This window comes from Cryptomeria japonica, chromosome 10 (genome assembly GCF_030272615.1).
Source record: "Cryptomeria japonica chromosome 10, Sugi_1.0, whole genome shotgun sequence".
NCBI lineage: Eukaryota > Viridiplantae > Streptophyta > Pinopsida > Cupressales > Cupressaceae > Cryptomeria > Cryptomeria japonica.
In genome coordinates this window covers 393,276,621-393,287,921 of record NC_081414.1, presented here as the reverse complement: position 1 = coordinate 393,287,921, position 11,301 = coordinate 393,276,621, and the positions used below count along the sequence as shown (strand labels likewise).

The 11,301-nt window shown below is 32.5% G+C and overlaps 1 long non-coding RNA gene across 1 annotated transcript; it reads right to left on the bottom strand.

The window, feature by feature from the left end:
- Positions 1-1,107: 1,107 nt before the first annotated feature.
- On the bottom strand, positions 1,108-4,322 carry LOC131038485 (uncharacterized). Its single transcript, XR_009104496.2, has 2 exons — positions 1,495-4,322; positions 1,108-1,387 (listed from the first exon to the last, which is right to left on the bottom strand). It is a non-coding gene; the product is annotated as an uncharacterized LOC131038485 (long non-coding RNA).
- Positions 4,323-11,301: the final 6,979 nt, after the last annotated feature.

The window sequence follows — 11,301 nt, the reverse complement described above, 5'->3', positions numbered from 1 at the left end:
TGAGATGCACCAACATTTTTTGTTCAAAGATGAGATACTCAAAGGGTAAATAATTTGGAACCAAGTAATAGGAAGATACATGCAATAGGGTCTCATCATTGACTTATTATTATTAGGGCTACTATGAATGAACCCTTGATGTTGTCTTGTTTAAAGATGACACTAAGGCTTAGAAGCTTATCATGTTTGGTGGAATACACAAGATTGTGGCATATAGTTGTGTGTTTTTTTTTTTATTGAACAAAGATGATTACAAAGAAGAAATAGTCTGAAACTGCAGGAAAAGAAAAAAAAAATGGAAAACTACAATGAATGGAAAACTACAATGTTTCCATCATTGATTAACAATATGAAAATTAAAAACAGCTGTTCCAATTATTTAAATAACCCAGCTAACTAAAACCACCAGCCTAAATCAGCAACAAACTATACAAATAGCCGCTGAAAAATAAATTATAAATGAAATTTAAGCATTTTTGGAGAGACAAATTATACTTGAAATTTAAAGAATTTTTATCAAAGCTATAATTAATAAGACCATGAAGCTAACATTTCTAAATTAAATTAAATTACTTAATCGATTAAAATAACTCTTCCAGTATAATGAAAATAAAAACCCAAGTGATTATTACTACAGATCAGATTCAGGGCAATTTTGTTGAAGCAGTACATAAAACAACTATCATGGTATTTTTGAATGACAGCTTCAGTCCAAACTCAATTTTTTAAGAGGAATAATGTCATCAAACAAAGTGAAAGAATCCATACAAAAAGTACCAATCCAACTGTAAAATAAAGAACACTAAATGGCTAACTGCTAATACTATTTTATGTTAAGGCAACTGATTAGACTTTGACATTTGATCCAGAAAATGGATAAATAATTCCATAATGAAAGATATCAAGGATTAGTTCATAGCTCTCAGATGTAGACTAGCAAGCTTGGCATAGCCAATACCCTGCAATACAATTGTATTCACTATATAAAGCATGCAAGCAACAATTTACATAATCTTGTTTGAATTGAAGCATTACCACATTTTTAAATGGCAGGCCTTGTAGAACTTCAATGCCCCTTGAAGATTGGTAAAGTTTACAAACCAAGCCTTGTAGAACTTCAATGCCCCTTGAAGATTGGTAAAGTTTACAAACCAGTAACCCAGATTATACCGGTTTCTATTAACAGACCACAAAAAATATTCACATAGATTATACATAAGTGTGAGATTTGTTTGTTTCAATGGAACATGAGGTAGAAGTATCATCATTCACTTGATATCAATGGGCAAGTAGACAAAATCATAGGCAGAATAAACTTCATATTAACCATATTTTTGACTGTTTTTTGCTGTAACAAGTGCTCATCAATTTTTATCAGCTCGGCTGGCTGCAGCATAAAGATGATAAGTGAGCAAATTGACCAAGTTTAGTTTTATAATTGTCAAAAATAATGGACTGTATTTAGTCGAGCAACAATTTGATGGATGTTCATACCTTGTTTAAAAGCTCTGTTTAAGCATAGCACTGAGAAATGACACACTCCAGCTGTGTCTTAAAAATGCTTGTGCACATGCAGACCTTAGAGATTAAGCCTTTTTCTGTTCAATGGCCACTAGCTCACCAGCTTCTCGCCTACCTGTCAATACATACATATTCTGCAAATTTGCTCTGTTTAAAATGTAAAAACCTAAATACTTGTGTCTTCTCTTGCTTTAAAATCTGCGAGAACCAATTTCTCTACCAACTAGAATTTATCAAAATCGGATTTTAATTGTCTTAACTGTTAAAATTTGATCAGTTTCCATGTATCAGACGTTGCAGCAGAATTTAACACAATAAAATTCAGAATTACAAAACACAAACTGCCTTGGAGCAATAGTTATATTGTCAGGAATTAAAAGGAGTCTTACAAAAAAATTTCCCGTAAAGAATTCCTCGCTTCTCCCTTCATCTAAGCCATTTGATCAGTTAGTGGCAAATTTCATGTCAAAAACTCAAAATATCTAATCATTAATTTTTTAAACACTTCAAGCAGTACAATCACAAGAAAAAAATAAAAGCATTCAAATATTATCCTCTTAATTTTAAGGATAACAAATAATTGCGTTATGCTTTTAGGTCTCTTAATTTGCAGGCAAGAGTGCAACATGAAATTCAAGAAAGGGTATACAGTTGTCACTTAGATGGTGGTACTTTGTGATTCTGGTATAAAGCTAAGATTATTTCATAGAATATAGACTACTACAGACTTTAATATGATAATCTTTTAAATGACCATGGAAAACATGCTGTGGAAGATCTCTATGCTGACCAAAATCTCTAAATATGAGAGAAACAAGAAATCAGCATAATCTCTAATATGAGAGAAACAAGAAAATTGGCAGCTGGGATATAATGGAAGTATATGACAACTATTGATAGAAGGAAGGTAAAGTTATCAAAGCATTATCAAAGCTTTATCCAGAGGATCATTTGTTGTCAAATTGATGGAAACCATTACAACAGAGATCTTTCCACCTATCTATTATCCCTCACCAATTATTTTGGGAGAATAACGGTTCCAAATCATTTCTAACTTCTTAATTGATCTTGACAAACATCAGAAATACGTAATGGATCTTTATTCTTGCATTTAGTAAGTGTCATGAAGCTTGAGGTTTAAATACAGAACCTCACAGGTAAATGGAACAGTTAATTTTCAAGAGCAAACCGAATTGGCTATTTTTTTTTTTTTTTGCAAGTTTTATTCATCCTGTTGTCAGACAATTAGTAAGAAGTATAATATTTAACAACATAAAATTGCATTCTCAGTAAATGGTCTCTCTATCAATCTGCAAGAAATATAGCAAAGAGGACATCTGGCAAAATTAAAATCTGCAACTCTTTATAGTACATACCGCTCAATCTATTTCTAAAGCATCCTAAGTATAGCATTAATAACTTATACGCTATGAGATAAAATATACGAACACAGACTCTACATTTTCCCTCCTGCTGGCTATGGAGCAAGGATGAGAGACATCCACAAGCCTTAGCCCATTCATCTCTTGGCACAAATGCAGATCAAGTTTTCATTTTTAAGGCATCTGCATGTTAGAAAAACCCTAATTTTTTTAACCCTACCATTCAAAAATAAATATCATCCACAAATTTTTCTTGATGCGTCTCCAACATTTGTTATCTTCCTAACATTTACCAAATATTATGTAAATATTCTGTACATCTGCATGTTAGAAAAACCCTAATTTAAAAAATAATTTTGATTTTTTAGTCGTACCATTCAAAAATAAAAATCATCTGTAAGAAAACCCCTAATTTAAAATAAAATTTGTTTTTTTAGCCCTACCATTCAAAAATAAAAATCATCTGTAAATTTTTCTTAACGCATCTCCAACATTTGTTATCTTCGTAAAGTTTACCAAATATTTTGTACATATGCATATTAGGAAAACCCTAATTTAAAAAATTATTTGAATTTTTAACCCTACCATTAAAAACCAAAAATCATCAATGATTTTTTCTTAATGCATCTTCATCATTTGTTCTCTTTCTAAAATTTAGGAAATATTCTATACTGATTGTAAGCTAACCGTTTGCTACAACTACTTTCCAAAATAGAGAGTAAAAAGAAGAGTCTTACAAATATATTCACAAGTTAATAGCGAATTTCATATCAAATTCAAAATATATAATCATTAATTTCTCAAGCGATTCATGCGGTAAAATTAATGGGAAGGAATATATGCATTCAAATTGAATATTTTGATACAGAAAAAACTCAATAGAAGGAAAAAACTCGCAAAAAATAAAATAGCCAATTCTGTGTGTTCTTGAAATTCCCCCTCAAATATTTTGTAAATTTTTCCAGATTAACATGTATTTATGATTAAAGATCCATCATGTACTTTTTATATCCACAAGTAAACGTTTGTCAAGAAAACCCCAACAATCTAGAAATAGTTCGGTACCTCATTGCCCCAAAATAGGCAGGGACGGATCCTCTGCTATAATGATATTAAGAAGTTCTGGTGAGAATAAATATTTTTCAAACATGTTTTTCATGATCATTTAAAGGTTGTCATATAATTTCTATGGTAGTCTCTATTCTTGAAATGATCTTGGCTTTGTAGCAGGATCACAAAGTACCATGCCACCATACGAACGGCCTCCACTGTGTGCCCTTCCTTATAAAAGTCGTAACATCAAAACGATTTAACATGTAAAAATCAAAATACGATGAGCAAAAAGCTAAGAGCTTAAAAAGAAGAAAAGGTCAGAGAGAACATAACAAATATTGGCATGCTCATTATTAGGAGAGCAACTTTCCATACCGAGGGTTGAGAATAGTTATAGAAAGACCAGGGTTTTTTAAGTATAGGAGGTATATAATATAAATAAAAATTATATATTAGTGATAGTTTTTTAATTAAAAATTATATATTAGTGATAGTTTTTTAATTGAAAGAAAATTAAAATTTGAATAATTTTATAATAATGTTAATGCTGGTCATAAGATTTTAATCATTTACTTAAAACAATTAAATAAAATAAAGTTTATTTTAATTTCAAATATTGAATATAAAAATAAATAAATAAATTAATCTTCTAAATGTGTTTTCTGGTAACTATGCTAGTTACTCCAGTTTCTTGCTAAAACTTTGGGAGGAGAAAAATCACCTATACATACACTGTCAACTTCAATGAGTGAATTGACAATTATGGTAATTATTCAAATTTCTTACTAAATACTTTAAAGGAAAACACCTAGACAAAAGTTGTGTGCAACTCCAATGATTGAATTGGTAATTATACTAAGTACTTGATTTTCTTGCTAAAATATTAGAAAAACAAAAAGAAGAGAAGAAAGAACCTATATAGCAACTACACTTTCCACTTAATAATTTCTTGAGAAAACAAGGTACCAATGCATGTTAGTTTAGAGTAGGGAGAAAGATAAAGATAGAGATGAGAATTAATATATGGAGATAGGTAGAGAGATATATATAGCGATAGAGAGAGATGTAGAGATGTAGAGATAGAGATAGGGGAAGAGATTAAAGACGAAATATGGAGAGATGGAGATAGAGGGGCGAAGAGATATAGATATAGGGGTCTAGGAAGAGAGAGAGGGAGAGAGAGAGGTGAAGAGACTAATGTTTGTTAGGCATTCTAGAACCTTTGAAAGCAAGTTTTACTTTAAAAGAGATGAAGAAAATTTGGGTAAGTTTGACTTTGGTATTTTTCTTGGTTATTCCATGACAAGTAAAGCAAATAGATGTTATAATAAGAGATTAAAGAGAGTAGTGAAAAGTGAAAATGTAAGTGTTGATGAGACAATACAATCACCTAAGATTCCAAAAGAAGATGACAAGGTTGAACCAATCCGCAAAAGTGAATTAGACTCTAGAAAAGAATCGAAGATCACAAGCAATAACATTTCAACAGAGTATGTGCAAAAGAACCATTTTGAATATCAGACTATAAGAGATAAAGATAGTGGTGTTCAAAGTAACATCCCCTTTTTTCTACTCTTTCATTTTACCAAGTTTTAACCCACAAGTAAAAAGATATACCTTGCCAAAATACCATTAATAAATTTTTCTCTTCCCTTTTCAATTCAAGATACGTAATTGAAATAAATCACTTTTCATTTTCATTCATCATGAAAACATATACAATGTCATATTCATAAAAATATAAATGTATTTACAATATATCCTTTTCATACTTCCATTTGCTTTAGGAATATTTGATTACAATAAAGCTTCAACTGAGCCTAAAGAGTACATAAGTAATGCATAATGGTCCAGATGTCCCTCCTAGCATACATCCTCAAATATCGACTGCCATTTGCATGAGGAAGAGCATCACTTAAACACTTTTCCACCCAACCAAGACTTGACAGTCCCCTGTGCCTCTTCTAACTGAAGCGGCCCGACCCTTCGACGAAGAGTTTGGTTTGGTAACCTCACAATATAATATAGCCTTCTGAGCATAGTGTTGTGTCCTACATAACTAGAGCTACCATACATAGGCTACAATCTACATGTATGACATTCCCTACCTAGTATGTAAACTTCGATCACAGTGAACCGATAGTGTAGATAGTGGCAACCTACACTACTTTGGCCAAAGCATTCACACCCAGTACTTTGAGTGAGAGTCGTATGTTCATCCACTTCATTGCTAAATTTGGTAAAATGACCATTTAACTATCTCATATTTATCCCATGAGTTCTAATAGGAAACATTTAGGTTATTCCCAAACCCTAGATTACCAATGCATTCCTTCCTATATACTATAGTTACACACCTTTCTCCTAAGGTCAAATAGTAGAATAACTATCTAGGTTTATTCCCATCTATGGATTTCCTATCCCTGGGATTAACCAAATCAATCACTCATATGTACTGTAGATACATTTCATAGATTAGTTCTATCTTAGCTATTACATAGATAATGTATATCTAATCATAAGGATTATTGAGTTTCTATCAACTCAAAGATTACATATCCTATAAGTATCTCAATCATTGCTTTAATAAACCATAATTAATCACATACATGAATCTAATCAAAAGATTATAAATTTCCATCACTCAAGAATACATTTACTTCAAGTGCACAATTCCTATAATGGCTTCAATTGAGCCTACACAACATCACAGTCTATTTATAACATATTAATATAAAAGAGAGGTAGAATACTCATGCCTGGATTATATCTACCATGCATTTCGATTCCTTCCTCCATGAGGCTAGCTTCACAACGTTTCCACTAATGCAGTCATTCCCAAGCTTTCCCCAATAGAAACCATCCCACTTCCTAACAATGCTTGAACTATCTTCTTCTCTCAATGAAGAACTTCAAAACAATCTAACAATGGATAATATTATGGTGATGGATAACTGAGATGGAATGAGAGCAACATGCAAGAGATGACATGATCTCTAAGCAATGAGACAAATGAAATGGGATGGGATGGAATGGAATACAATTCTCCACATCCTACTACAAAATATTCCCCTAATTCTCCCTCACACTAACACTTCTCTTCAACAAATATGAGCTCTAAGCAATGAGACTAACTTAATGAATTTGAGAACGAATGAGTGAATGAATGAGAATGGAAATGAAAAAATGGGAATGAGTGAATGAATGAGAATGAAAATGAAAAAATGGAAATGCGTGAATAACCTCCAAGCTCACTTATCTGTTTATACTAATAATATGAGAAACCTAAAGCTACAATTAAGCTCACTAGGTTGCCACATCTCTTACCTATTCAAATAGAATTCTCTCTCTAATTATCATATGCCTAATCACTAGGTCTTCCATTATATTAGGAATAGCTTCTAACTATATTCATACAATAATACTTATGTGTTTCCACATCTCTCTTACCTATTCAAATAGAACTCTATCTCTAATTATCATATAATAATACTTATGTGTTTCCCCATGGTTAGCGCTAACATTATACTCCCACAATAACATGGGGTTGACCAAGTCAATACCAATTACCTTTTTGGAATTAACTCCCCATGCTTGGTTATAGTGGGTGGCGACTTACACATAGGCATTAGGCGCTGGCCCTAATAAAGGGGAGGTTAATTCACACAATGCATAGCGCTTACTTTGCAAGGAAAGAAGGGAAAGGTGGCTGTCAACCCACCACCTCCCTTTGGAGTAGGGCGCGCCACCTTTTATGATGGGCGCTCCCCTCCCAACTTCCACGTAGCAAGGTGATAACCCTTGGTTCCCTTAATCACCACTACGTGGTGTTTAAAATGATAATATGCAGCCCGATATAATATATATAATTATATGTTTATTAATACATGTGTATATATTTATACTCCAAATAAAAAAATATTAAATTTGATAAACATACATATATATAGAATACACATATAACTGTTATCATAATCAGATAATATCAATATTAATCAATTGATATATATATAGGTAAATACCAATATATTCATCGACACATAGATATGAAAGCACACAAAAGACATCTAATGATATATATAGGTAAATACCAATACATTCATCGACATATAGATATGAAAGCACACAAAAGACATCTAATGATATATATAGGTAAATACCAATACATTCATCAACATATAGACATAAAGATATGAAAGCACACAAAAGACATCTAATGATATATATAGGTAAATACCAATACATTCATCGACATATAGATATGAAAGCACACAAAAGACATCTAATCGTTACCCAACTAATCTAACTCAACTTCATTTCCTGCATCCAACTCAACATATTACAACAGTAGTCAGCTGTTATTAAAACATTATATATCCCATCTTTAAATATTTAAAATATAAGAATGATTGCACATTCATTCATATGATTTCCAGATATATTCAAAGCATATTCACGTGCTTACAATATTTTAACCAAAACAAGTAAAAGTAAATAGTAATGTCAAAATGGGGTATAACATTCAAACACAAAGAAGAAAATAGAGAGCTAGTGAACAAGTACACTTTTCTTTACTATCAAAGATTAAGCCAATTAGTTATGTAGAGACAAGCAAGGAGAAAGGTTGGGCAAGATGCTATGGAATAATAGTTAACTCATTAAGAAAAATGAGATATGGGAGTTAGTCCCAAGACCTAAAGAAAAAAATACTATTGGCACCAAGTCTCTCTTTAGAATAATTTGAATGAAGAAGGAAATGTGATCCAAAATAAGGCCAGATTAGCATACAAAGGTTATGATCAAGTTGAAGGTGTGGATTTTGTGGAGACATTTGCTCCGATGACTAGACTAGAAGCTATCAAAATGTTTTTGGCATTGTCAACATTTAAGAACTTCAAAGTTTATTAGTGAAGAAGTTGATGATCAATCATAGGAGCCAATAATCATTTACAAAAAAAAACACCTTTCACACAAAATTAGGAGAACTAAAGCAATGCAAAGTAGGAGCTAAATTAAGCTCAACTACAACTAGAACTAATGCTAGAAAAGAAAACACTAGATAACAAAAAGCACCTAAGTTTAGCTCAAGTTACAAAAAAAGTAATAAAGGGCCTAATTAATAAATAATTAGATAAATATCCTAATTACTCCAATAATCCCCCTTAAGATTAACTTAGGGATAAGCTAAAGAGATAATGATGAATGCAAAATGTATGCATGAATGAGTCCCAACAACAAGGTCTGATCAAGTACTCGTGTACAAATCAATGCAACTCTCACAAACATACAAAAGGAGAAAAACCCAGTGGGAGGAAACTCCTATCCAAAAGAGAGTAAAAGAAATGAAAAAAAAATGTACATGTGACAAGCATGAAGGACTCAAGATGTCCCCCCAAGTACTAAATTGGTCATAGAAGTACAATCAAGATTACCCCCATAGGAGAGAAAATAAGAGATGATATATCCCCCTCATAAGAGAGAAGTTCCAATGTTGAAGGTGAATGCTTGAATGATGAAGATGATCCAAGAGAAAAAAACAACATTCCTCCACTTGGGAAGAAACAAATCCAATGTCTAAGGTAGAAGAAGCTCCATGAAAGGAGATGAAATGAATAGTCTCATGATGTGTTCCATGTAAGATTTCTCAATTGTCCACATGTCTAATCATACGCCAGATTAACTAAAGCATGATCAAACAATTGTGAAGATACTTGATGAACAACTTCTAAAGACACTAAAGATGGGATGCCATAAATACTCAAATTGCCATCAAAGAGGAAGTGAAGATCCTCAAATATGTATCCAATATTTGCAATATGTAACTCAACAAATAACCCTACAATATCTGGCAAAAGGTCATCCCACAAAGCTAAAACTGGAAGGGAACAATCAACCTACTGAACTGAATCAATGGGGCATATGCATGAACCAATGCCAATATAATCAAGAACAACATAATATTATGAAGACTCGGATGGTGTTTCAATATGAAGAGTGAGAATTGAGAGACAAGCCTTTGATCCATCTGGACATGAAAGACTCGCGATATACTCTATCATCTCAAAAGTACCAGGATCATAAGTTACACAATTTGCATGTTCAAGGGGAATGGTAGATTATGCTACAAGATCCTCTAGAAGTAGAGAGATATGAGTGTCTCTAAAGATCTTCCAAAGGTGAGTCCAAAGTGTGCATGGGCATTCAATCTCCAATAAAGCACACATAGTGTCAAGATCAACACTAGCACCAATCACTCCTACAACATGGTCATTAATGATCCTCCACACATACTAACCCTCTTTGAATCTAGTTGAGATATGAGTCCATATAGATAGGGCAAAAACTCAATCCACCTAAGATGTGTCAAGATACCCTTTCTCTAAGACTCATAATTGGCCTTTGTCAGGTTGATAATTGAAGGGTGAATAGAAAAACCCATGATACCTTTCTCAAATAAAATAATTAGACCCCAAAAATATCAAATAATGTAATGCACATCAAATGCAGCCCTACAAATTCATATGGACACCAAAACTAACTTTTCAATGATATCTTGTTTGCTCGATTTCGAACCTATATGGTGAAGTTATGGTCAAAAACCACACCTAGGTCAATTGGGGTTAAGAGTGCAAAAATGGGTCAAAGGGTTGACCAAATAGTGACATGTCAACAAAAATATTTCCTTTGTTGGAAAAAAATTCTCCCCCTTTGAAAAAAATCACCTCATTGAAAAAAATCATACCCTTGAAATATTCAATCAAGACACCTTGTCTCCAACTAAATTTAGGACCCACTAAAATTAGAGGCACCACTAAATATGGTAAAATCATCAAAGAGGGTCAAAGAGGCATTACTATAAGTAGTGATGCAGGCGTGCATGTTTGCTAACATATGTCCTTTGCACTTTTTCAAGAAACAATTTTTTATTTGAAAAAATTCAAAGCACTTTTTTGACTTTTGCAAAAAATTTAAGAGAGGGTTTCAAAAAATTTAGAAAAATTGTTCAAGGAAAACCCTACATGACTTTTCAACCTCCGAGGATTTTTTGCAACGATGGTACGATGATACAATGTATAGATTTTTGTGCCTTAAAAAAAGTGCCTCCAAAACTTTTACTAATTTTTTTTCGACCTTCAATTTTTATGATTTGATAGGTGATCTTAAGGTTTTCGGGCCTTTTGAGAGCAATGGTGACTTTATTTTTGTGCCAAACTGCTCAAATTGTTCAACTATCCCTAGATTTTAACTTGATTTTTATGCCCTCAACCAGATTGACCCAAAATTTCAACTTCTCGGATACCATGTAGAAGTTGATGATCAACCACAAGAGCCAAGAATCATTTGC